The sequence below is a fragment of the Prionailurus bengalensis genome, chromosome C1 (assembly GCF_016509475.1).
Source record: "Prionailurus bengalensis isolate Pbe53 chromosome C1, Fcat_Pben_1.1_paternal_pri, whole genome shotgun sequence".
Classification (NCBI taxonomy): domain Eukaryota; kingdom Metazoa; phylum Chordata; class Mammalia; order Carnivora; family Felidae; genus Prionailurus; species Prionailurus bengalensis.
The window spans coordinates 156,746,815-156,773,594 of record NC_057345.1 but is presented as its reverse complement, the minus strand read 5'-3'; the positions used below and the strand labels follow the sequence as shown (position 1 = coordinate 156,773,594).

General features: G+C 36.5%; 1 protein-coding gene across 1 annotated transcript in view; it reads right to left on the bottom strand.

The window, feature by feature from the left end:
* LOC122479489 overlaps positions 1–26,780 on the bottom strand; it is a 122,785-nt gene that overhangs the window by 82,088 nt on the left and 13,917 nt on the right. The window lies entirely within an intron of this gene.

Below are 26,780 nucleotides of genomic sequence, written 5' to 3'. Positions count from 1 at the left end.
TTTCTGTATATTTAAAATTATTTTCTATGCCAGCCCTGAGAATCATTTATTCATGTGAAAAAAATGAATACAAATATTTAAAGTAACTAAAGAAGTCATCTGAAGGAAGAAACCAAATGTGAGAAGAAAAGAAACAATGATGCACATCTTCGAATATGTCTAAAACACCATTTCATTCTAGAAATCAGTATGAACAGCACAAGAAATCAAATAACAAATATGTAATGATAAATTGTGGTTTAAAAATTGTCAAATGTAGAATAAAACAGTGAAGAACACCCACAAGAGCACTGGTTTCAAGAAAGAAGTAGCCAGAAATTTTCTTCAATAGTATTTCAACAATAATCACCATAAGTTAATGACACTATAATAAAACAATATAAAGACTCAATCACATTAATACTCCAATAATCCCACAATCTTTAATAATGGGCAGCTGTTGATCTAAAAAGGGAAGCAAATACGGGCTAATTGAAGTTTTTGACTAGTTTTTCAAAGGTACCTTAGAAAGTCAAATTTAGATTTCTGAGATAATCTTTGCATGTCAGAATTCTTATCAATGTAACTGGATGTTTGAAGACAGCAAATAAACGGGCCAGGATCTCCCAAATGCTATATTAGTAAGAACCATAGCTCTTACTTCTCAAGAAGATATATTCTAGTAGAAAATATGTATTATTTAGTCTAATTATAGACTTACAGAGCAGTGGTTCTCAACTGTTAGCACACATCAGAATGACCTGGAGGGTTTGTTAAAACAGATTGCTTATCCCTCCCCAGAGTTCCTGATTTAGTAAGTCTTGCACAGGATCCTCCCAACTTTGTATTTCTAATAAGTTCACATTTGATGCTGACACTGGTTCTTTTTAAGAATCACTGGTGCAGAGAATTTACAAAGGCCTTATGGTGATCTCTAGTATTTGAGAACTGGAGAAACTTTCTCCACTGTCTGTTACACTGAATACTGGAAATTCTAAGGAACTTCCATTATTCTAATTCCATAATTCTAAGGAACTTGTGATAATAAAATAGTCCAAGGGTGAGTCCCTCATGGACATTTGCTTCATGCTGATCATCCAGAGAAGCCCTCCTTCATGAATAGCTCTACTGATTGTAACCATTTTTGGCTAGAAGATGAGAGGTGAGGAATGTTCACTACCATTCTATTCCACCAGTTGTTTCTATTTCTTGTGTAAATAGGATGTATGAGTTAAACCCTTTGGGGAAATAAGTTTTCAAAAGGCCATTTTAATTCCATGAGGGAATTGGGACCAAGGGCATCCAAGTTTTTAAATGACAGCAGTGGTCTTGGATTAACTTCTCTCACAGTGATTTTCCCTTCTCTGGGACAGGTTCCACATTAGGGGAATGGATTCCTGATAGCCATGCTCTTATTTGACTTTCCTCCTAGCCACATTTGATCAGTCCTGCAGTAGACATTTAATCAAAGTCAGACCAGGAAACATTTTCTAGATTTTTAAGGGAAATTATGAATCAGTATTTCTTGGTGGGAGATATAAAATGTAAAACTCAGCTGCTGAGCGAAGGAGGTTGTGTTTCCCAGCATGATCATGATGAATGGGATAGATGTCATATTCACCAGCATGTGGTGGAAGATGGTTCACACTGATACAGAATTGAACTAATATTACTGGGAAGGAAAAATATATGGGTAGAAAAGGAGCGAAAATGAGAGAGAAAGGGTCCTAGCAGAGTTCAGTGTTCTATTTAGAGTAGTTCATGATGTTCAACTGAATACCTTGCCATCCTATTAGCCGATGGTTTAACTTTCGCTGTGTACCAATTTGCTTAGTTTTTTTTTAATTAGTTGTTATTACTTGCAATTTAATTTGAGAGTCTCTTCTTGCTATTAAGCTTAAGTCAAGAGGATGCTACTTGAAAAAAGACAGCCATTGAAGTTAAAGCTCTTACAGACAGTGAGAAGAAGAAAGGTAACAGGTAAATGGAGTAGTAGATGTTTATTCCTCTTTCCTCTACCTACGATAAAGCCTATGGGTGAGTGTAAGATGTGTGAGGGAAAACCCAACAGCAGAGGGCTCATTCTTGATCCATATTTAAAGATTTCAGAGAATACTTTTGGGTACTGTGTACCAACTTGATGCACATCAAACAAGATAAGGAGTAGAACATATGGTCATGTACAGAAGGCTTTGGCTAGCACTCCTGAACTTCCCTTAGTTCCAATGGGATATAAATACTTACTCAAAAGCCAACAGAATTACCATGTGGCTACTGTAATGAGAAAAACATCACCCTTTCACAGATAGTGGAGTTCTGGCCCTGGAGCCTGGATGAAAGATACTCAGGTATCTGTGATCAACACAATCTGAGGGGGAAAGTGGGCTCAAGAAAAGAGATATGGCTACTGCTTCCCTTGAGCATTATTTCAGCCAAAAGTATGAAGTGCAAAGTGATCAAGCATAGTATATGGCATCAGAGGCCAGTAGGCCACCTGCAATCAGGGAAAATTGGACTATTTTCCTGGAGAACAGAGAAGCAAGCACGATAAATTTCTCTGCTCCCTCTAGAGCAGACACAATCTTGAAAAGAAGTTGAGAAGGGAATTGGAGAATTAAAAAATGAGAGGACAGAGTACGAATTCTTACATTATCAGAGCAGGATATGTGGGGTTTTAAAAAAAATTTTTTTTAATGTTTATTTATTTTTGAGACAGGGAGAGACAGCATGAATGGGGGAGGATCAGAGAGAGAGGGAGACACAGAATCTGAAACAGGTTCCAGGCTCTGAGCTGTCAGCACAGAGCCCGACACGGGGCTCAAACTCACGGACTGCGAGATCATGACCTGAGCTGAAGTCAGACGCCCAACCGACTGAGCCACCCAGGCGCCCAGAGCAGGATATGTTTTAACAAACAGGTCTAAAATTAAGTTCTCTCACCTTTAGTCTACTTCCCTTCCCAATAACCAGTAGATAGGGATTTGGGATAAAGACTACATCAGTTATAGAGATTTAAAGAAGATACATTTTTCTCTGTATATCTGAATGTAAACTGACCAGAAATCTAATTGTTGTTGTTCTGTCCCTAATTTGCTGGCTTATGATAAGATCTTCATGATCTTTATCATTGTTTACTTTGAAACACAGATTGTTATGATAATCCAATGAATCCTTTTATGTAAGGCTCAATCTCTTCTGGATAAATTATCAGTTTCATAAGCTTCCTCTTCTCTCTTTCACTTTGATGGTATTAAGTGTATAGAAAAGGATCTGTCTTACAAAATCTCCTGTCAGAGCAAAATCCTTAGGCACAGTTATGCCTTGGCTACTGGTCACTGGGTCAGTTCCCCCGACCACCGAGGGTTAGTGTAATACAAATTCATGTCCTTCTCAAGAGCTCAGTGGTGCTTGTAGCCGATGACAGTTGAGTTTGTCTCCTTATACTTCCCTCTGTGACTTTCACGCCACATTTTTGCATTCCAAATTTTCTTCTTTCCATCCTCACTGGGGTCTGAGGAATGGCCAACTTTTCTTTAACTTCTATTTTATACACTTCTACTCTATAACAATAAACCAATGGCTTTTCTGCTATAAGAGAAGGAATATTTTCTCTGTAAGAGAACTCTGCGGTAATTCTTCTAGACTCAGACCTTGATATACTAAAGGCAGAGCCAAAAATTTTTTTCTATAAATTCTCTTTAATAGTTTCATTTTTGCATGTCAGAACTGGATTTTTAAAAAGCCTTCATTTAACATGCTTTAAAATTTCTGATTTCCTCTATAGCTAGATGAAAGCTAAGGTTCAGCTAGTAAAAATATATTAGAAAAGATAAAAGCAAAAAGCACATTTATGGTTTGAAATGTGATCTTTATCATTATGGTAGGCAAAATAATGTACTCTAAGACCATGTGTTAATCCCTAGAACCTGTGAAAATGGCACAGGTGAATCAGGCTGCATGACAGAGGGGAATCAAGGGTGCAGATGGAATTAAGGTTGCTAATCAGATGACCTTAAAATAGAGAGACTATCCTGGATAACCTGGGTTGTCCCGATGTAAGAAGAGTTCTTAGAATTGGAAAGGTGGGCAGAAGAGGAGGTCACAGTGATGTTATGTGAAAAAGACTCAAACCATTGTTGCTGGCTTTAAGGATGAAGGAAAGGGCCTTGAGCCCAGGAACATGATCCACTTCTAGAGACTAAGAAAGGCAAAGAAACTCTCTTAGAGCCTCCAACAAGTAATGTAGCATGCCAACACTTTGATTTTATCCCAATAAGACTCATGTAAGACTTCTGACCTGTAGAACTATAAGATAATAATTTCTTTATTGTTTAAGCCACTAATTTTAGGGGAGTTTGTTATAGCAGCAATTAGAAACTAATACCATTATTTAAATTGGAAATTGGCTTGAAAACCTAACATGATGCTCATCTTAACTCCCAGTTGCCATTTCTTTTCCCTGTTGTTACCACTCTGATCATTTCCATAATTATTACTTGTAAGCCTTAGATCTAAAGTCTTTAGCAGTGAAAAGAAACAAAAAAATAAAATATTAGTTCTTCTATTTGAAAATAACTCTAGGAAAATAACAGAGTAGGAACACATTTCAAACTAATGGCAAACATGAATCTTTTAAAATTATATTCTCGACTGTGAGCCATGCTCCACTTTGCCTCCTATTGCCAGGAACAACTGAGAGTTAACTATTTAAAATGAACCATGTTCTCAAGGTTTTGAGCTATTGTTGACTATATTATGACTGGTGCACTCTGCTGGGTCAGTGGACAGCTGCCGTTTTATTTATTTGTAGACTCCTGTGCTACATTTTATGCATGAAAAACATTGTGCAAGGCTGAGGTTTCCTCTGCTCTGTAGTCTGTCCACTGAGTAAATTCTTGGGCAATGAGATTGTATTTCTTTGGCAGGAAGTAAACATTCAAGATAACTCATGTCAGGAAAAAATTCTGCACAAAGCTTGAATAGTGAAATGATGTCAACTGAAAATGTGACTGTTCTGTCATATGTAACACTAGTGTTAATGTGGATCTAGAAGAAAAAGAGTTACCACTAAGGAAGAAGATTTTGTTATGTAAGGCAGATTGACAGGATGTTTGCTATAAAAGCAAAGATTATTACAGTTGGTCTCTTGCTCCTTTTTTTAAATGTTTATTTTTGAGAGAGAGAGAGAGAGAGAGAGAGAGAGAGAGAGAGAGAGAGAAGCTCAAGAGGGGAAGGGCCAGAGAGAGAGGGAGACACAGAATTTGAAGCAGGCTCCAGGCTTCGAGCTGTCAGCACAGAGCCCGATGCAGGGCTTGAACTCACAGACCATGAGATGATGACCTGAGCTGAAGTCAGATGCTTAACTGACTGAGCCACCCAGGCGCCCCTGTTGCTCCTTTTGAATGCCACAGTAAAACAGACTCTAGTGCTCAAAGACTCTTTAAAATTTTTTTTTAATGTTTATTTATTTTTGAAAGAGAGAGAGAGAGAGAGAGAGAGAGAGAGAGAGAGAGAGGAGCTCAAGAGGGGAAGGGCCAGAGAGAGAGGGAGACAGAATCTGAAGCAGGCTCCAGGCTCCAAGCTGTCAGCACAGAGCCCCACGCGGGGCTCCAACTCAGGAACCGTGAGATAGTGACCTGAAGAGAAGTCGGACACTCAACCGTCTGAGCCATCCAGATGCCCCTCAAAGACTCTTTTTAATAGCAATGATGAAAAATGATAGGCAGCAGCAGATTGGAATCGTAGCTATTCTATTCTATTCTATTCTATTCTATTCTATTCTATTCTATTCTATTCTTATTCTATTCTATTTATTAATGTTTATTTTTGACAGAGAGGGAGAGAGACAGTCCATGAGCAGGGGAGGGGCAGAGAGAGAGGGAGACACCAATCTTAAGCAGGCTCCAGGCTCTGAGCTGTCAGCATACAGCCTGACATGGGACTCAAATTCACAGACTGTGAGACCATGACCTGAGCCAAAGTTTGACGCTTAACTCACTGAGCCATACACACACCATGATAGATTATTTTTTGTTGTCATAATAACGGATGAAGGTAGGTAGGGCAGGAAAAACCCTTTATAAAGAAATTTGAGAACTATTTGTTGATATGAAATGAGCAAATACATAACCCCCAAATAAATGGATATTAGAAGAGTGCTCCAGAAAACCCAATAAGCTCAGGTAATTGTCCTTCAGATTTTATATATGTAATTGTCAAAGGCACAGGATTGTTTCAAAGTGTATTGGTTCATTCAACAAACATAAACTGCATGCTTTCCCTGTACCTTTCACCCTGCTAGCCACTGGGACACCATGTTAAATGTTGACATGTTCTCTCCCCATGAGAACACTGGGGGAGGTATTAGACATATACATAAATATTTTTGGTGTGAATATCGGGAAATGTATTTATTTAAAAATAGCCAGTTGTAGAAAGTTAGTTGGTTATTGTACTTGGAACAGCTATTAAATCCCAATAGATGAGAAATTTAAATTATGCTAGAAACTAAAAGCAATATAAATCTGGTGTCCTTTTTGATGGAAATTTCCAGAACATACCTAAAAATAGAAAAGGTAATATTCCTGAATGCATGTCTGGTCATCTAGTAATTACAGAAGCTTGAAGAATGTGTAATCTAAAAAAGTAAAATTCTAACTTAGAAACAGACTTAAATCGCTCAGTGAAAACTGTATAAACCTTTTATACTAAAGCGTTAAATGCCTAATATCAAGCTGTCCCTCAGATGTTTCACAGAACAATACTGAATGTAGGCTGACAGCTGTCTAACTGCAGAGTTAATAAGATTTTTGATAAATATAGCTACTACCTATTATATGTGAAAGTACAGTCTATACTCCCTTTAATATAGAGAAAAATACATGTAGTAGAGCTGGCCTAACACAAGGTATTGAGGAACAGAAAAGAGGAGTTTTATATACAACTATATATACAACTATTGTCGTTGTAATAATACTTAATATTAAAAAAAAGACTAAAAACTTCATTTTCTGATCAAGAGGTAAAATATAAACTATTTTTGCCTTTGTTTTAAGGATAAAATAAATCAATGTTTAAATGTTAGCTCGATGGAATCCTCAATAATTTCTGAATTTATATGATTCATTTAAATTTAAATCAAACAGTGATCTTATTCTCTCATCACTCTTTAACTTGGTATCATAAATCACAATTAAGATCAAAAGTGATCTACAGATTCAATGAAATATCTATCAAAATTTCAATGGCATGTTTGACAGAAATAAAACCTAAAATTTGTATGGAACGACAAAAAACTGCAAATAACAAAAACAATCTTGAGAAAGAAGAACAAAACTGGAGGCATCACACTTCCTGAGTTTAAACTATACTATAAAAGGGGTGCCTGAGTGGCTTGAGTGTCCGACTAAAAGTGGTTGAGTGTCCGACTTCGGCTCAGGTCATGATCTCACGGTTCCTGAGTTTAAGCCCTGCATCAGGCTCTGTGCTGATGGCTCAGAGCCTGGAGTCTGCTTCATATTCTGGGTCTCCATCTTTTTCTGCCCCTCTTCCACTTATGCTCTGTCTCTCTCTCAAAAAATAAACATTAAAAAAAACAATTAAAAAAAAACTATATTATAAAGCTATGGTAATCAAAATGGTATGGTACTAGCATAAAAACAGACATATAGATTAATGGAACAAAATAAAAAGCCCAGAAATAATCTCATGCATACATAGTCAATTAATTTTTGGCAAAGAAGTCATGAATATACATTTGGAAAAGGAGAGTATTGGGAAATAAATAGTGTTGGGAAAATTGGATTGCCTTGTGTAAAAGAAAAAAACTGGACCCCTATCTTACATCATACATAAAAATCAACTCAAAGGGGATTAAAGACTTGAATGTAAAGCCTGAAACCATAAAACACCTTGAAGGATACCTAGGGAGTAAACTCCTTGGCATTGGTTTTGCAATGATTTTTTGGGTTTGACACCAAAAGCAAAGGCAATGAAAGCAAAATTAAACAAGTGGGGCCTCATGAAACTAAAAAGCTTCTCTGCAAAGGAAACCATAAACAAAATGAAAAGTCAACCTACTGAGTGGGAGAAAATATTTTCAAACCATACATTTAATTAGGGTTAATATTTAAAATATACAAGGAACTCACACAATTCAATAGCAAAAAAAAAAAAAACAATAAAAACACAAACAAGGAATTTGAATAGACTTCTTTCCAAAGAAGACATACAAATGGCCAACAGATACAAGAAAAGGTGCTCAACATCACTAATCATTAGAAATCATCAGAAAAATGCAAATCAAAACCACAACGAAATATCAACTTATATCTGGTAGAATGAGTATTATCAAAAATACAAGAGATAACCAATGCTATCAAGGATATGGAGAAAAGTGAACTCTTACACTGTGTTGGCAGAAATATAAACAAGTACAGCCCTTGTGGACAACAGCATGGAGGTTCCTCAAGAAATTAAAACTAGAATTACTATATGATCCAGCAATTCCAATTCTGGGTATATGTCCAAAGGAAGTAAAACTATTATTTTGAAGACATATCTGTACTATCATGTTCATTGATGGCATCATTATTCACAATGGCCAAGGTATGGAAACAATCTAAGTGGCCATCAATGGATAAACAAAACAAGAAAATATGTCGTGTGTGTGTGTGTGTGTGTGTGTGTGATAAAATTATTTACCTTTAAAAGAAGGAAGTCATCTGTGGCAACATGGATGAATTTTGAGGGCATTATGCTAAGTGAAATACGCCAGACAGAAACAGACAAATACTCCATGATATCACATATATGTGAAATCTTAAAAAACAACAATACCATCAACAAAACAAAACAACTTCACAGAAACAGTAAAAAGTGGTTGCCAAGGCTGGGGTTGGAGAAAATAAGGAGAGACTAGTAAAAGAGTACAAGTTTTCAGTTATAAAATGAATAAAGTCTGATGATCTAACATTTGACACGTTGACTGTAGTTGATAACAGTGTATTGCATAATTGAAATTTGCTGAGAGAACTTAAGTGCTCTCTCACACACAGAAAGGGTAAATATGTAAGGTGATGGGTGTGTTAATTAACTTGCTGGGGGGAATCCTTTCACAATATATACATATATCAAATCAAGGTGTACACTTTAAATATCTTAAAGTTTTGTTTGTAAATTATACTTCAGCAAAACTGGGAAAAAATGTGTTTTGGAGCTGGATGCTGAGAAACAGAATTGGATGTGTGTGGGCTGGCTGGTTGGAGTGGGTTGGAGGAAAGCTTATGTTCTGTTATTTGGAATCCTATGAAAAGGGTTCTAGCAGCAGAAAACACTTAGGAAGCCTCTTATCCTTCCACCCTGGTCCTTAACCTGCTTGTAATGATAGAGAAGACAATTGTCATGCGAAGGAAGGGGCTGTGCGCAAGCATAATCAGTCAAAAACAAAACTAAAAATTAGTCTGTGTATGCTTGTGATTGGAGTTGTAATTGAAAATAATTTTAAAAAAATAGTAGTAAAAAACACGAAAATGACACATTTGATATCTATCTATGCAAATAAAGCTGCTCCAAGGCCTTGGTTTTGAAGCCAGAAAAAGCAAAGCCTCACAAAGGACATATTATGTCAGCACCACAGGGTACTAACAGTTCTGAAAAGTATGAACTGCACTCAAGAAAGATAATAAAAATGCTGGATGGAACCCACAGTTGTCAAATCTTCAACCTTCCTAGCCCTCGTACTTACTGCAACACTTGAACAAAAAACAGTCAATGATATCTGCCTCTGTCATAGTTGCTGTCACTCCTGAGTGGGTCTACTAATGTATTCCTGATATATCTACAACAAAAGGAGGGCATAAAACCACAAAACAACAATTTTTAAAATATCTACAAAGGAAGATACTCAAATATATTGGCTGACCTACCCAGCACAGATTTCTTAATTAATGACCAACCTTTTTTGGAGGGAGGGATGGTTTTGTAGCATCTGTCTTTCCTTAGTCAGGACGTGCTGAGTCATATCATGCCCTTGTCATGCATAGGTTTGGCCTTGACTCTTCCTAAGTCACTCAGGACTCACCTCCTACTGCTAAGTTGTGTCCTGAGCCCTCAAGATTAGACAGAGCCTGTCATTTCCCACAGTAACAAATGGAAAATATTCTGTGTTGCTTCAAAGGGCAAAAGCTTGCTCAAAATGTGGATGTTCCAATAAGATACATTCTACTCAACGTGAGGATTAACCTTCTAAGAAAGAGAGCCATCTGACAATAGAAAGAACTGTTTTGCAGAAGCATGAACTCTTGAAAATGGAAGTATTTAAAGGAAAGCTGGGCTGCCATCTGCCTGGGATATAGGATGGATTCCAACCTTGGAGGGAGCTTGACTCAATGACATCTCCCTCCCTCAATGAGGGCAGTTTTCTCCTTTAAGATTCTTACCATTCTATGTCAGTCACTTTAATTGCCATATCTTTATGGAAATGGATTGTCTCTGGTTTTTAATGATTAGCTATTTTGGAACCACATTTGCTAGTTAAAGTCCATATAATCTTCTCATGCTGGGAGAAGACTTATTAGTGCTATTCAAGTTGGAACTGGAATAATTTCTTTAGAGGAATTTATACTTTTTAATTTCTACATTTGGAAATGCATCTCTCAGTAGAAAATGATGAATGGGAAAGATCTCATTAGATATATTTTATTGAAGCATTTTCTGAGCAATATGCCAAAAAACTCCAGGGAGAACTCTGGGAAAATATGCTGCTTTGGAGAAGGTGTTTATGGTAAACTGATTTTAACTTTCCAGTTACTTTTACCTTTCAAGCATTAAAAACCATTTGGTGTAGATTTATTTTTGCTTATACAGCATCTATACTCTAGCTACCACTTCTAAGTTATTATTAGTGGCATTACAAGAAAATAGGATCTGTGCTTCTTAGCATTGCTTTCTTCCTTCATTTCTATCCCCTCATTCTCTTTGAAATGATAGGAATGTTACCTACTTTTCGTTTAGCAGCAAAGAAACTCAGATGCTGAATGTTCTTGGGGACCAAAACTTTGGCTTTATTCACTGATGAGGAATAAGAAAGAAAATATGATGATATGGCACAACTATATCTATAAATGTTTCATTTAGAGTATTAGAAACCATTTCAACTTAGGTATACATATTATAAACCTCTTTTCCTTTCTCCAAGAAAAGAAAGGAAAAGAAACGAATAGAAAAGAAAAGAAAAAAAAGAAAAAAACTAGTTTTCTAGTTGGCTTATTTTTAATTGTGTATGTGGTGGGATGCAGTATATATTTATTATTTATTCTGAGTCTTGCATCTGTTGAGTTTATTATCTTCTGTTTTATGAGGCAATCTTGAAATATTAGGGAAAAGGGGAATTTGGACATTAGCATAAGATAAAACTTTTTGCTGGCCAAAAATATCTTTCAATTCCTTGGTGGCATACACAAAAAGAACCTCAATACCTAAGAGTCTTTATATGCTCATCACTGAATTTTTGATGTACAGCTGAAAGAAGATGCAGAATATATTTTCAGACTTTTATTTATGGCTGAAATATTTTATAATTTAAAAAGAGTAGATAATAACTGATTATTACTTACATTTTCTAGAGTAGAAAATGGGTCAAACAACAATCACAATACATTCTGAAGGAGCTTCCTGAGCTGGTGGTGACCATGGGTTAGGTGTAGGTGAGCATCATGAGGTAGGCTCTACCATGAGTCTATGTAACACAGAGATGGACACACCTTCTAACTGCATATTCAGGCCACTGTCTACTAATGCACCAGAAAAATGGAGTAAATATGAATCATGAGGCAGTTTATCCTTTGGGAGGCTGGCAGACATAGCTTGATGTCAAAGTAACATCAGACTAAAAAAAGTTCAATAAAAGAGCAATAATCTTTTTCTATCTATTTATTGCACAATTTCACTAGTGTTATCTATTAGGCATAAAGAGTGTAAGATAGGATGTCCAACCTAAAGAAGCTGGCTCATAGCCAGTAACAAAAGTGCTTAGGCTGGAATGACCACATGTAAGGGACAGGGGACATCAGATTATCAAACCCCTGCCATAAAATGAGCAGAAGGAATACAACTATTGGCAGTGTAGGCTAGAAAGTTGCTATAAGGTTACCTTTGAGCTGAGTCATGAGGATGGACTGCTAATGCAGATGACCTGGATGGTAGACAGTGAAAGAGCCAGCTCTTTTTAACAACAGTTCTTTATCCACCCATTCCCGAGATACTTAATTAAAACCCACCATGTGTTTGGCACTCTGTTAAAAACCATGGAGGAAAAGAAAAGAAAGAGACCAAAGAACCTGCTTATAGACCTGAAAGGGGCCCAAGACAACACCACTGGAGAAATGCCTGCATGAAACCAAAAGCTAGAAGGAAGGAGACTTTTAAAATGTTTTTATTAAATAATAAAACCCAACAAACTTGCTTGAGAAGCTTCTTTTGGGTCATATGTAGGCTTACAACTGGTCCCAATAGCATGCTCAGCATTCACTGCAACTAAATCCCTGTAAGCAGATTCATGTTGCACTGTCTTCTCTATCCTTGGCACTGTGGCTTGGGTAGGTTCTAACAATACAGTGTCTCTGAGCATTTAGGGGCAAAATGAAAAAGAGAAAGGCATTCTCCACCTGAGGCATTTGTATGAAGTGGGAAGGCAGAGAGATAGACTGGAGTAAGCAGGAGGAACTCCAGAACACTTAGAAGCTACTCAGAGAATTTCAGATGGAGAAAGTGGAGCCCTATAGACTAGCAACTAGAGCATACTGCCCAATAGAAATTTCTTTGATGATGGAAATGCTTTGTACCGTGCTGTCTGATACAGTAGCTGCTAGCCACATGTAGCTATTAAGAACTTGAAATATGGCTATTGTGACAAAGGAAATGAATTTTTAATTTAATTTCACTTTAATTAAAATTTAAAGTAACCACATGTGGCCTGTGACCCCATAATTGATAATGCAGCACTATAGAACAGAATGCATATACATAACATATGTAAGTATATGATATGGTACATGGGTCCACAGCTGTAGGAATTAGAGTGTCTGTGATTGTGTTACTGGGATCAAACCTCAACAAAAGGGGTTTACTCTAGAAAGACTAAGATACTAAAAAGGAAGGTCTTTGGTTCCTTCGGCCCAATTCCAATGTGTGTGTGTGGTTTCCCACATCCACAAGCAACTTCTGGGACACTGGCTGGGTATCCTATAAGTCAACTCAATTCTTACACTATATATCTAGAGACAGCATCAGATCCCACAGGTTAAGGGTTCAGTCTACAAGACTGCCACCTCCTCCCCCCAGCCCCCATTTCAGATGTCAATCATAAGACCTGGTTGCTACCTGTACTTCTGACTGGCTATAAATCAGAGGTTCCCATAACCCTCTCCTTTCTTTGGTTCAATTAATTTGTTAGAACAGCTCACAGGACACAAAGAAAGATTTTACTTACTAGAGTACTGGTTTATTATAAAAGGATTTAACTCAGGAACAGCCAGACGGAAGAGATACATAGGGCAAGGAATGTGGGAAGGGACATAAAGCTTCCATGCACCAACCAAAGGCTCTCTGAATCCCTTACTTTTGGGTTTGTATGGAGGTTTCATTACATAATCATGATTGGTTAAATCACTGGCCACTGGTAACTGATTCCACCTCTAGACCCTCCCCCTAAATTGGTATGGGAGTATTTAAACTTCTAACCCTCTAATCACATGATTGGCTCCCCCACCAACCACCTCCCAACCTGAGATTACCTAAGGGCTTTCCAAAAAGTCACTTCATTGACTTAGCACAAAAGCTATCTTTATCATTCTTCTCATAGGAAATCCCAAGGGTTTTAAGAGATTTGTGCCCCAGGGTCAAAGATCAAATGCATATTTCTTATTATAAATCACAGTATCACAGCAGGTATGGTAATAACTCAGGTATGATGTAATAAGGGATAGGTGGTAAATGAAAAGTGAAAAGAGAAATTGAGAAATGGGGGGGTAGAAGGCAGTTGAGCAAGATCAATTAAACTACCAGAGAGGGCTCTCCATCATTGCACACAAGGTGTTGCCATTGTAAATATATGGGCTTTGGGTAAGAAGTTGATTTTCGTGGAGGATAATGATCTCAGACTTATGCATTCTGAAGTAGTTGAAGAATGTGTAGGTAGAAGTTCTCAGAACAAGTTGAAAGTTTGCAAACAGAATTTAGGTAAAAGAGTAAAATTTGGGATAAATAAGGTGGTGTTACCTACATAGAGTCAAAAATAGATACCACAGAAATAGCAGACTGAATTTCAGTGACTGTAGTAGGAAGAAATTCACAGGATTAAAAAGAAGCATTCAAAACAGATAAAGCAGATTACAGTCTTGTTTATTAAATTCAATTGTTTTTGCTCAGTCTTGAGCTTCTATTTCCCTCCTCTCTGATTGCCTCTCTGCTGCTAGAGCAGCTTTTAGGTTTCAAAAATTCTCAGGGTTAAACTTTTTCTCTAGATTTTGATTGGGTGAACTGGAGAATTAATTTTGCCTTCTAATGAGTATTAAACTTCAAAGTTTTTTTTTCTCTTTAAAAAAAGTATTTCTCTCTTTTCCTTCAAATATATCTAAATATCTTTATTTGGGTCAAGTTATACTATATTAATCTCTGCTTCCACTCACAGTCCCTAAAAGAAGAAAGAAATAAGTTAAATATAACACTTATCCTTCCTACCAAATAAGCCACCATGATTGTTTTCACTTCTTTGTAAAGCTCCTTGTTAATGTGGAAGTTATTTTGCACACAGTTAAATGTTCATTAAAGTAGAAAATTCTAGCTTACTCTAAACCCATTAACAAAATAGGCATAATACAAAACTAACTCTTCAACATTTAAAACTAAGGCTTCTGAGTTAGATTCCTTTTTGAACTACTTTACAGAAAGACCTTAGACAAAAGCCTCTATTTTCTTATCTGTATAATGGTGGTGTTGACATAGCTTTCACTAATAGAGAAGTTATGAAAATTAAGAGAAAATGTATTTAAAGTATTTAGTACATTCCTGGCACACAATGAACATTCAATAACTTTTTAGTGTATTTATTCAAAATATATATTTTATTTATGCTATAGTTTATCAAAAGCAAAATGACATTATTTTATGTACCTGTAAGAAAGGGGGGAATCCTGACAAACTATGAAATACCATTGATAATAAGAAGCATGCTAAATTCAAAGATGTTAACAAATCTGAAAAAGTATGTATCTTAGAATTTAGAATATGTGGTTTGTGGCATGCAAAGTTAAAGAGATTCTGTGATTTCTATGACTGTGAGATCCTGTATGAAAATGGACAACTTGAATCCAGACAGCACTCAGAAGTAGTATTTAAACATTTTTTAAATGTTTATTTATTTTTGAGAGAGAGGCAGAGTGTGAGCTGGGGAGGGACAGAGAGAGAAGGAGACACAGAAATCGAAGCAGGCTCCAGGCCCTGAGCTGTCAACACAGAGCCCAACCCGGGGCTTGAACCCACGAATTGAGAGATCATGACGTGAGCCGAAGTTGGATGCTTAACCAACTGAGCCAGCCAGGCGCCCCCAGAGTAGTATTTTAATGTTGGGGATTCTGGATTGAGATAACTTGGGTTGAAATCCCTGTTCTATTACGTACCAGTGGTGTACCTTTGGAGTCATTTAATCTCTCCACCCTTTAGCTGTAAAGTGAAAATTATGGTAGTTCTTATATCCTTACACAGTTGTATTAAATGGCAGCAATGCCTGTGGAGCCCTTAGCACAATACCTGGCTGGCACCCAGTGCTCAATTATACTACTTGTTTACCATTAGCAGCAGCATGGAGCCTCTTGTTCCAGCGGCCCCAGGGCAGACCAACATTAGGCTGAGGGGAGGCATTCAGGGATAACCTCAGAAATGAATAGGCACCCAAAAAGACTACAGCTATAAACCAAAAAGTAGAATTGAAACATGTCTCAGAAAAAAACACAGTTGCTATTCCTGGATAAATAAATATTTTTAGAGACATTGACACATATATCCCACAACTTCTCAACTTTACTTTTAAACATGAAATATTTTAAAAAGCCCCTGTGTGTATGTGTGTGTGTGTGTGTGTGTGTGTGAGAGAGAGAGAGAGAGAGAGAGAGAGAGAGAGAGAGAGAGAGAGAAGGAGAATATTTGTGGAACTCCTGGTTTTTGGTTTTTATTTTTCATAGCTTGAATTTCTTTTCCTATGGGAATTTCAAATATATTTTTCAAGACACAAGGAAAAAATTACTCCTAACTTTTAAAAATAAAGGTAAATGGAGAGGCGCCAGGGTGGCTCAGTTAGTTAAACATCTGACTCTTGATTTCAGCTCAGGTCATGATCTCAAAGTTCATGAGTTCAAGCCCTGCGTGGGGCTCTGTGCTGGAGCCTACTTGGAATTCTCTCTCTCTCTCTCTCTCTCTCTCTCTCTCTCTCTCTCTCTCTCCCTCTCTCTCTGCCTCTTCCCCACTCATGCTCGCTCGCTTGCTCTCTCTCTCAAAATAAATAAATAAACTTTTAAAAATAAAGGTAAATGGAAAAGAGATTAGATCTTAAATTATAAAATCATCTTGATCAGAAATGGAAATATTTTATAACATCTTTATCATTAATAAAAAATTCTGACATCTAATCAAGGTTGACATCAGAACATTTTGATTAATTTAAATGTAAACTCCTGATATGTTTTCACAAATGGGGGAAGGGGAAGAGAACTGCACGCATTATGATGCATTACCATGCTTGAGAGCAATTTGTCTCATGGCATCCGATAAATGACTTACATTGACATAAAACAAGTTAGTACACTATTAAGTACCATAAATCATCATATTTGGTAGCTGGTATAGATGAGAAACATAAATGGAGCTTGAATTTGTTTAAGGTGTTTGGAACTCACTGCATCCACTCACCGCTACACATTAAACAGACAAAGAAATATCTTTCCAAATAAGAAAATTTGTTAACTATTTGGTTTCCATGCACAATATAGTGAGTGCTAAGCTGGTGCTAAAATAAGGATGTGGTTGCATGTCTACAAGTTGGTTGATGTCTAGGAAGAGGGTACTAGGATGGCTGTACCAATTGTTAGAGCCACATCCACTCTGAATTGTCAGGGTCTATACTTCACCCCATGCTAAATATCTGCGCTTCAACTCTGACAAAAGTTTCCAGATTTCCAAGTTCAGGTGAAGGACTTTGTTTGAGAAATGAAAAGGGGCAATTACATTCAAGAAGGCATTACTATATCAATCCTGGTGCTCAGTTCACAGTGAGGAAGACCAGAAAGGAGAGCCTAGGGAGTTAAGGAAGCTAGCCATCAAAAGGTCTAACCCAAAGCAGAAGGAAAATACATACATACATACATACATACATACATACATACATACATACATACTTCCTAAGCAACTGGGAAATCCATCAAAAGACTACAGCCCCTGAAAAGAGGGTTAGCATTTCGAAGGGGTTCGTAATATATTATAGAGATTGAAGCTTGCTGTCAAATCAGCATCAAAAGGGTAACAGCTATAGCTCCTGAAGTTTGAGTTTGAGACAATAGCTAATCGGAGTTCCTTGAACTTGAAGCAGTGATTTGGAAAGACTGCAAGTCAAGACAGAACTAAAGGTCTAAACAACTTCCTGAAAATGTAGTGAAATTCAATGAGTGGAAATGGGATATAAATTTAATGCAGACCTAACTGTAAGGCTGTCCATATATATACTCAGCTTCTGAACTACTACTGATTAGGCTTCCCAAATTCTCCTTGCTAAGAAAATAATTAATTGTAGAGATCCTGAAATTATAGGCAGAGAGAAATGGCTGATAACGTTTAACATGTTAGAAGTATAGGGGTGTGAAGCTAAGGATCACATTCTACAAAGTGATGAGTCATAATCTGTTAGGTTTGGAAAAATTCAAACAAAAGAGACCATGATCCTCCACTCTACAGTGCTAGCAAGACCTCAACAAAGATCAGCATATTTAACTTTTTTATTTTGAAATAACTTGAGATTTACTGAAATGTTGCAATACTACAGAGAATTCCCATATAACAATTGTCCAGTTTTCTTTAATCTTAGTATCTTAAGCACTGTACAATTTTGAAACCAGGAAATAAACAGACCTTATTAGAATTTTTCCTACTTTCCCACTAATGCTCTCTTTTGTTGTCCAATTTTCAGTGAAAGAGTCCACCCTCACCTCTATCGTCATGTCTGTCAGGTCACCTCCAATCCATGGCAGTTGCTCAGTATTTTTCCAACACGGCCTTACCACTTTTGAAGAGTCATGGCCAGGTGTTTTATAGAATTCTCTCTATGTGGATTTATCTGATGTTTCATCATGATTAAATTGAGATTACATAATTTTGGCAAGGATACCACAGGGCTGATGTTTTGAACTTAACAATATATATCACATTGGGAGGTAGATGATATCGAGATGTAGTGCTATTGATGGTGATACTAACTTTGGTCACTTAGTTAAGTTGGTCTCTTCCAGGTTTCCCCGCACCAAGTGGAAGTTTATTTCTCAGGGTGTTGTTGAAGGAATTCCTATGTTGACTTACTTCAGGAAAACCTTTGGATTGCTGGTGGACTTTCAGTGACTGGAACTTCATCTCTATCACCCGTGGTGGGGTCAAAGCGCTAAATAAAGCCCAAAATTCTCCCTATTTAATCATCTTTCTCAATGCATTTTACCAATTTCTTTTCTTTATTTCCTTCTTTAGCTTTTCCTTATGGTGAGAGGATTCTCCAAAAGAACCTGGTTGAGTATGAAAATCAGCAATGGGAGGATATGGAAGGGGAAAAAGAGTCATACGTGGGACTCCTTGAATGAATTCAGTCAGTAAGTAGAAATGTTGGGTAAACATCTGGGGAAGATAGGACGAGTAAAAAAAAGTGGGTTTACAACAGAGGCAGCAGGGCTGGCATCAGTGTTCCTACAACAAAGGGTGAAAACTCTCACTAGTTTTCCAAGTAAAATGTCAAAGAATGTCAATCCATGAACTGACAGCAATTTTCCCAGTTGAAGGTGAGTCAATATTGCTTACAATCTTTCTGTGGTTACTGGCACGATACTCTTTAACAATGTCATATTGTGACTACCTATATCACTGTGAGACATGAATGAGGTGAGATGGCAGTTTCCTCCAGAGGTCTTTAAGGCCATGCAAAAACGTGTTCAGTTGGGAGTTTACCATCTGATCACAGAGCTGTGCCCCCACCCCACCCCCCCAAGCTAACATAAAGCACTGGACAGGAGGCACTAAAATAAAAAAAAAAAACATAAATGGATGAAAAAACAATAACAACAAGCAAAGAGCACTTATATTAGAAAAAACAACAACAAATTACACCACTAAGAAAACCTGTATAAAATGAAACATTCCTGTCCTTGTGGTGTCTTTGTTCTTTGTGTATGTGAATGTGAATACAATAAATACTTTTATAATATGTAAGCCTCATCTCTCTTGACTTTGGATTTGGAGTCCCTAAGTGGCAGTGACTTTTTCTATTAACTGGAAAGGGCAATGAAGGTGGCAATGTATCTCTGTTTAGGGTTTTAATAAAGCTTGGAAAACTATAATTTAAGATTGTAGCCCCTTGTCTCATCATCTCAAAATGGGGTTATAACTCATGTTGGAAAGTTTCATTAGCATTTACTCCACTGAATATTCAATGAAAGCCCTTCTAAGTGGGGTCTTTGCAAAAGACTAAGGTGTTGTCAGATGCGAAATAAAAACTTCTTTGCCCGAAGCACCTTTCCATTTTTATAAACCATAGAGTGTAAGCCTCTACCTTTATAGGTGAGGAAACAGAAGTCATTGAGATGAAATATTTTCCCCAAAGGCATGTACTAAGTTGCAGAAATGATACCAGAGAAGACAAAATAGAAGAAATACCCATTTGGTGCTACATTGGTGCAATTTCTTAAATTTTATTTGGTGCTACCTCTTAAATACGTCTTCTCCTTCAGGTGCTATATAACTTTATCTTCACAAAAATCTTGTGCTGTATTAATTTCCTCATTTTATAGATGTGAAAATCAAGGATTAATGAGGTGAAATAACTCACTCAATTTTATATGATGAAGAAGTGGCCGAGCCCAAGGCTTTCAACTGATGCTTTGTCACCAAATATTATGTTCTTACACTATATGCAAAAACGAAAATTATTATTCTTTATATTTTTCTAATAAAAAAGTAATTATCTCTCTCATTAAAGTATTTACTTCAGCTCTACAAAAAACTACTTGCCTGCCTGTTTTTCAGGTAAAGAAAACATATTTTATTTCATCAAACTTCCCCCCCCCCCCCCGGGGGAAAAAAATACTTAGCTCTCTATTTTTTAGTTTGGTGGACAGATTTTTCAGTAATAATTTTCAAGATTGTAATAACCTCTGTCCTGCTAAAAAGCCTTTACAAAATACATCATGCTTGGCAGAGATTACCTCAGAAACCTCAGATGAGAGGAGGGCAGGAGATGGAGAGTCAGAAGGCTGTGACACGTAACTGTCTGAAAAGAAACTTTCTTGCTCTGAGATTAGAGGTAAACTAAGCCCATAGTTCCCACATACCTGGGTTTAGGGAGCAAATGTAACTTTAAGCATCTAATGGAATGATTGTGTAGTAGCAGCCAAACTGCAATTGTTGATTCACCTGTACTTTTAAAAATCTGATTTTATGCAGAACTCAAAGTAGGAGATGACAAACTGGTCATTAAATGAAAAACCAGAGGCTTTGATCCTAGGAGGGAATGAAAATAACATACTCTGGAAACTATACCATATTTAATTATTTATATCCTGTTTAATCATTGATGCCCATGTAGGTCCACATTCCCTTAGCCTTGTGTCTTCATATTCTCCTGCAAACCTTCAATTATACAATAGATTGAATCCATGCATTATGAGACAGCACAGCTAAAATATAGTGCATATTTCCTTTTCTTCTGATTGAGTCCAGCTCATGTTTGAATGGTCTGTTTTCAAGGGCTTAAGTAAAAGGGAGAAACAGTCTCTCTTTGGGCATGAGGTAAATTCAACCTGATAGCACAAGTGAGTGTGGTTTTTGAGAAAGATCACAACCGTGCATTAGAAATGTAGATGAGTCTGGTGTACGACCCAGCAATTGCACTACGAGGCATTTATCCATGGGATACAGGTGTGCTGTTTTGAAGGGACACATGTACCCCCATGTTTACAGCAGCACTGTCAACAATAGCCAAAGTATGGAAAGAGCCCAAATGTCCATCGATGGATGAATGGATAAAGAAAATGTGGCATGTATACACACACACACACACACACACACACACACACACACACACACACACACTGGAGTATTACTCGGCAATCAAAAAGAATGAAATCTTGCCATTTGCAACTATGTGGATGGAACTTGAGGGTACTATGCTAAATGAAATTAGTCAGAGAAAGACAAAAATTATATGAGGACTTTAAGAGACAAAACAGATGAACATAAGGGAAGGGAAGCAAAGATAATATGAAAACAGGGAGGGGGACAAAACATCAGAGACTTTTAAATATGGAGGACAAACAGGGTTACTGGAGGGGGTGTGGGGGGGGATGGGCTAAATGGGTAAGGGGCATTAAGGAATCTACTCCTGAAATCATTGTTGCACTATAGCTAACTAATTTGGATGTAAATTTTAAAAAATAAATACAATTAAAAAAAAAGAAATGTAGATGAGTTATTTAAGTAATCTATTTTGAAAATCAAATAATTTGACATTTTGTGTCTAAAAACATGAATGAAAAATGACAAAATTAATTAATTGAATCAAGAAGCTCCTAATTTACTGTGGGGTCGTAGTGAAGGCTGAAGCGATCCTTTAAGGGAGCTTATTCAGTTGTCTTACAGTCCCAGTGCTGTGGACAGCAACTGGGAGCTTGAAAGAAAGAAGGAGGAACTTATACCATCTGGCTATGCTCCAAGTTAGTCTAAATACTGCTCTTATTCAGCACTGACTAGGTGGAGTTTAGTGGATTTAGTTTAAAAATGCACATATATTCCATATAAAGTACATTAGCCACAGAAGTAACATGAATTGAAATAAGTGTCTCCTGTAAACTTTCTGTTTTAAAAATTGCTTTTTATGTTTTTATTTATTTTTGAGACAGAGACAGACAGAGGGTGAGCAGGGGAGGGGCAGAGAGAGAGGGAGACACAGAATCTGAAGCAGGTTCCAGGCTCTGAGCTGTCAGCACAGAGCCCGACACAGGACTCAAACCCACAAACCGTGAGATCATGACCTGACCTGAAGTCAGACGCTTAACCTGACTGAGCCACCCAGGCACCCCTAAACTTTTTGTTTTTATTTGTGCCTTCATAATATTCTCTCTCTCTCTCTCTCTCTCTCGCTCTCGCTCTCGCTCTCGCTCTCTCGCTCCCTCGCTCCCTCGCTCCCTCCCTCCTTCCCTCCCTCCCCCTCTCCTTTGCCAAACTCCCCCTTCTTCTGGTAAATTCACCCTTTTAAGTGAGTATGTGTTGCCTATCAAATACAAATCATCCGAAACTAAGATTTGTTCATGTTCTTGATTACTTAATAATATAAGCATTCATATCACCAACTACAAATAGAAGGAAGTCAAAGATCTGATTTTGAAATACAGAAATATGTTCATCATGTAAGAACAGAAGAAAAGTCCAAAATCACATACTACACAACCATTCTTTAACAATACTTGAAGACTCTGTAAAATAACTGTATTAGTTTCTTATTGCTGCTGTAACAAATTACCACAATGTCTTAAAACAACACAAATTAATTACGGTTTTGGAGATCAGAGTCTGAAATTAGTTTTACTGTGCTAAAGTCAAGGTGTCTGACTTTAGGAAGGAAAGGCCTACATTCCTTTTGGATGCTATGGGGCGGGGGGATCGCTTCTCGGCCTTTGGGCTAAGATCAAGTGTGGATGCTATAGGGGAAAGCTGGTTCTCCTGCCTTTTCCAGTTTCTAGAGGTTGCTCACATTCCTTGAGTTACATCCCTGCACTCTTCCTACCTGTCCTCTGACATCACATCTCCTTCTCTGACTCTCTAACATTCCTGCCTCCCTTTTTTAAAGATACTGTTTACACTTGGGGTAATTCAGAAAAACCCTTCTATCTCAAATCCCTTAACTTAATCACATTTTCAAAGCCCCTTTTGCCATTCAGGTAACATAGTCACAGGTTCTGGGGCTTAAGAGATGTGGACATCTTTGGGGGGGCCAGCATTCTGCCTTTCACGATAACTATCATCAGTCTAGTTGATTGAGTCTAAAACAAGAAGGCATGAGTTCTGTCTATGCACAGTTGTCAACATGGATCTTTTTATGTTAGACTCTCCTCCTAAAGTTTGCATTAACTCATGATATAGTAAAACATCCTGATTCTTGAGTGTATTTAAGTAAACTTGCCAGTGGTAGACTGTCTGCAAAGTGGCTATAATTATTTCTCTCCTGTATCCATTTACCTCTGCAAATGTGAGTTTGCAATTCCTCCCATCAAGCCTATTTTAGCACATTATTAATCTGGTTTGTTTTGTGACTATTTTGACAAATAGAATATAGAGAAGTGATGTATAAGTTCTGAGCATTGGCCTCCAGAGGTCTCATGCAGTTCTAATTTCTTTCTTGAAACTCCTGTGGCATGTACATAAATCTGAACAACCCACTGAAGGAGCTGAGACCACATGGGGCAGAGCTGAGTTGTCCTAGCTCTGTAGCCATTCTAGAAAAGTCAGACCCCAGCTGATCTGGAAGCTGACCATAGGTGCAGGAGTGAGACCAGAAAAAAACTGGATGAACTTCCTAGCTCACCAGAAACTTGAGAGCAATAATGAATGCTTCTTGTTTAAAGCTGCTAATGTTGGGGCGGTTTGTTACATAGTAAATGCTAACTGATACATTGTCTTATATAATACCAATTTATTTTTTAGTATTGCAAGTGGGTATGCCATTCTCTCCAAGATTTAAAATCTTAAGATTCTCATGGTTCTTCAAAACTCTTTTCAAATCATATTCTATACCATTTATTTGGGATAATGCCTATGTGAATTTTTGTGTGAATTACAGTCTGTCTCATGAGCATAAAAACCTTCAGTTTAAAAATTTATTCTAAGTTACCTGTACAGGGTGTTTTAGAAACGATAACAAAAGATTATGTCTCTCTTTAGAAATTATAAAATGTCAGGAGACAAAATTATTTTAAAGAGTTCTCATCAATTTTCCACTGCAATCATATTAAGATAAATTGTTTTTTTTTAAAAGCTCTGGAATTCACTGAATATTTTGAGGAGGAGGGGTGACATAATCTTTCTCTAATGAGCTTGAATACTTATAGAAAATAATATTGACTCTTGCAGTTTCTTTTCTCAACAGTTTTCAAAAAAAATCCTTAAATGAACATTTTTTAGTAAATACAAACATACCTCAGAGATATTGCTGGCTTGGTTCCAGAACATTGTGACCCAATGAGTATTCCAATAAAGAAATCAAATGATTTTTTTGTTCCCCAGTGCACATAAAAGTTATAATTACACCATAATGTAGTCTTTTAAGTGTGCAATAGCATTATGTCTTAAAAAATAATTAAAAATTAATACCTTAATTAAAAAATACTTTATTGCTAAAATACACTCACCATTATATCAGTTTTCAGCAAGTCATAATCACTGACAACAGATCACCATAACAGATACAATAATAATAATGGAAAAGTTTGCAATATTTCAAAAATTACCAAAATGTGACATAGAGACATGAAATGAGCAAATGCTGTTGGAAAAATGGTGTTGACAGACTTGTTTGATGTAGAGCTGCCATCAACCTTCAATGTGTAAAAAAATGCAATCTCTGCAAAGTGCAATAAAGTGAACCTCAATAAAATGAGCTATGTGTGAAAAGACATACTTCTATTTTTTTGCTGAAAATGCTTTAAACAGATATGTGTATGTGTGTGTATACCATAATTAAAAAAATCTACAATTATACAATGAACTTCAATAATTTTATAATTTTTTTCTAAACAAATGCCTATTGCTAAAGAGTTTCCTGGGGTGCCTGGATGGCTCAGTCAATTGAGCATTCAACTTCAGCTCAGGTCATAATCTCAGTTTGTGAATTCAAGCCCCACATCAGGCTCACTGCTGTCAGCACAGAGCCTGCTTCAGATCCTCTGACCCTGCTCTCTCTCTTATTCTGTTCATCCCCTCTCTTTCTCTCAAAAACAAAATAAACATTAAAAAAAATAGTTTCCTTCTACAGCAACATCAAAATGCAATTTATTGTTTATTATTGTTGAGATGATTTGCCAGGTTTTGAGAACTTTATCTGAAATGATTTTCTGTCCTTGATTTTAATATCATAAATATTGAATACCTTTCCCCACATCACCAACATCTCAATAGAGAGTCTCCATAAATATAAGTATCATAGTTATAAAGTAACTAAAGTATGTTTATATATCCATACAAATAAATATTACCTCATTACTTTATAATAATAACAAAGTGCTAATATGAAAAGGAAGAAAAAGACCTATAGAAACAAAGGGTTAAGTTGCACAGAATTACTATGCTTTGGTGTGAACTATCCAATTTCAAAATAAGTTGAGCTAGGATTCTTTTCACATGCATAATAACACAACAAAATAGTTCATTAGAAGAAAGGAAGTTAATTCCTCACTGGGTTCTCATTTTTCTTTTCCTTCTTTCTTTCTCCTTGTTCTAGAAGTCATATGAAATTTACATAGGTTTTGTAAACACTCCTAATACTCATTTATGTAAACCAATTCTAAAAATCAGGTGTATCTGCTGTGGATGAGAAATGCCTAAATGCACAATACATACTTCATACATTTACAGAAAAAAACATTTCATGACCTGGTACCATAGAATACCTAGAATACAGTGTATTAAACATGCTTACCAAATCTCATTTTTACTACCTAAATATTGGTTTAATATATCTATTTCTTTCCATAATCATTTTATGGGAACTAGATCCAAAATCACATTCCACACCAATAGTAGTAACCCAATATGTCAAACAGAGCCCCTTATTAATGATTCATTTCTACTATTCTAATATTCATTTCTATTGTACTATTCATTGTACTATTTCATTGTACTATTGTACTATTACATTTAAACAGCTACCCCTACTCCAGATAAGGATAAGTTATATTACATAATTTAGAAGGATTAATTGTTCTACTTTTGGCCATTTCTTTTGTCAATTATCTTCAGTAAATGTCCAAAATTGTTAACACTAAAGTCAACAGATATTAAATAGAAATCCTTTTCTGTAGCTTTGCTTTCCTTAATTTATGAAGATAAAAAATAAATGACATTGTAAATATCTATGTTAAGCATACCTTAATACCTAGACATCCAATTGAGAGATATTATACAACTACAAACAAAAAGGATTGTGCTTGTATAATTAAGAGGGAAAGGAAGTTCTCAAATTAGGGATTAGCAGGTAGTTGCATTTTTTGAGAAGCCCTCTAGTTTTAACATAACTTCATTCATAAATATAACTTCATAGTCCTTATTCTCATTAAATCAAGTTGAGTTACTTGAGATAGAAAAATAGTCTCATTGTAAATAATAAATATGTCCCAATAGGGAAACTTGAGACAAGTATTAGGGAAATAATTTATTTTGAAAAATTTTCTATTTCTGTGAATCTTATGAAAGCTAGTTATCCATTAAGAAGAATAGGACTGTACCTTCCTGAT